The following is a 2,215-nucleotide window of genomic DNA, read 5'->3' on the forward strand; positions in this document are numbered from 1 at the left end:
TACGGCTTAAACCCATTTTTCTCAGAATTATGAACATCTTGTGGCATTTTACATTGTCTGACATTTTTTCCAGATCAAAGTATCTTAAGAAAACTTGTTTAATTTTTTTGCTTCCATTGTCAACTGCAACGTCAGAACCGCCTCTCTGATGCCTTTACCTTTCCTAAAGTCAAATTGATCGTCTTCGACACGCTAAGCTAACAGAATATCTGCAGGATGAAATTCTAGTGGGACGAATTACGAGAATGATTTGATAAGTATGGAGAAAAAGCAGGGGAAAATGTTTGTTTCGTAATCGGTTCATATTTGAGGGATATGCAATTGGTCCAGCGATCCTCCATCGGATAAATAGGTTCTCTCAGATTCTACAAAATACTTGTTGAGCGCAACTATCAATTTCATATTTGATGAAAGCTTCTTCCCAGCAAGCAATCGTTTAAAGTTAGGGAATATGAATAATTCACTTGGGGCTAAGCTTGGTGAAGAAAGTGCATGAGAAACCAATTCAGAGCCCAGCTCATGCACTGTCGTCATTGTTATCGCTGATGTGTAGGATAGTTCATCACGCTGGTGAAAGAGCACTTTTTTGCCTGCCATCCTTGGCCCTGTTTTCAGCCAGTGCAAGTTTCAAACGATCCAAAAATGAAGCATAAGAAGATCCAATTTTCCCTCCTGGCCTTTTCGGCGCTCTTTCATCAACCTTTGTCCATTGTTTTGACTGTCGTTTTGAATCTGGTGGCGAGTGATGTATCCAGGTTTCATCAACAGTCGCAAATCGGTGTGATTAAATATCGCCGGACATTGTGCTGGAATTTTCTATCCAATGCACTTTTGGCCGACTGAGACCTCACACACAGTTTTTTTCATAGCCAATTCTCTGTGCAGGATATCATGCACTCGCTCAGTTGAGATGCTTCCAGTCTCAGAAATCTCACAAATTTTTATTCGGCGATATTGCGTTACCATATCATGGTTTTCGTCAATGGTTCCTACTATGGTGATCTCAATTGGACGTCCGAGCTCGCTTCGTTTCCGGTGCTTGTCCGACCACGTTTAAATTCATTAACCCAGAATTAACTGGTCTTCAATGATGGGCGTACCGGAGCCATAATGGCATCATCAGATGCTAAACACGAAGTCAGCGCTAGCCTCGTCAAAACAAACACTCCGTCTTCAGGCCACAAGTGACCCATCGGCGCCATCCGACCGCCGTGTCATCCTCAGATGAGAATGCGGATAGGTGGGGCGTGTGGGCAGCACGCCACTCTCCCGGTCGTTATGATGTTTTTTTCTGACCGGAGCCGCTACTGTTCGGTCGAATAGCTCCTCAGTGGGCATCACGAGCCTGAGTGCACCCCGAAAAATGTCAACAGCTCATGGCACCCAGGATGGTCACCCATCCAAGTGCCAGCCATGCCCGACAGCGCTTAACTGCGGTGATCCTACGGGAACCGGTGTATCCATTGCGGCAAGGCCGTTGCCACCACCGTCATCACACATATGTAAATAATAGTATATGCAAGAGTCATCTTGCCAGCAGCACTGCTTTTCCAGTATATTAAGACATATTTTTACAAAACACACCTGAAGATGGTCATTGCAGACCGAAACCGGTAGTCTGATGACAAAAAATTTGTGACCAAAGAAATGAAGTAAAGGAAATTTATTCTATATTCGGCTCACTGTTCAACTCGCGACCTTATCGCAGCTTGTGTTCACGGTATGTTGTTGACATTTTATATATAATCTTTGTTAAACTATCAAGTTTACCAACCACAAAGCAGCAACAATAATTTCCATTCCTTCATTGAAATTTACCAGAGTTATGAAATCATCCTCGTATTCGCCTCCCCCCACCCCACCCCTCCACTCACTCACCCTCGCACCCCACCCCATACCTCCCACCATTACCAAATTAACATTTCCTTGGTGAATCAGCAAATGTCCTATCATCCGAACCGTCATCCTCTTTTAATCAGCAGACGTCGAACACATCGTTAGCCTGTGTCTGAAACCTGCCTTACTGTTCGAGATTTCAGCAAGTTCGCTACCTTTCCTCGCAGGTGCACCGAATCTGGTTAGCATTTGCGACCTGGAGAAAGCCCGCGGAGTACGTAACAGAGGCGGCAATTGCGACTTCCGACGCTGCGCAGATTGCTGCCGGCGTGGTCTGGGAGCCGCCGGAGAGAGACCGAGCGTTGCCGAAGGCTGCGGC

The 2,215-nt window shown here is 45.6% G+C and overlaps 1 pseudogene; it reads right to left on the reverse strand.

The window, feature by feature from the left end:
* Window positions 1-1,364: 1,364 nt before the first annotated feature.
* On the reverse strand, window positions 1,365-1,482 carry LOC124623423 (annotated as a pseudogene).
* Between the last annotated feature and the right edge of the window lie 733 nt (window positions 1,483-2,215).

This window comes from Schistocerca americana, chromosome 7, assembly GCF_021461395.2.
Source record: "Schistocerca americana isolate TAMUIC-IGC-003095 chromosome 7, iqSchAmer2.1, whole genome shotgun sequence".
NCBI classification, from domain to species: domain Eukaryota; kingdom Metazoa; phylum Arthropoda; class Insecta; order Orthoptera; family Acrididae; genus Schistocerca; species Schistocerca americana.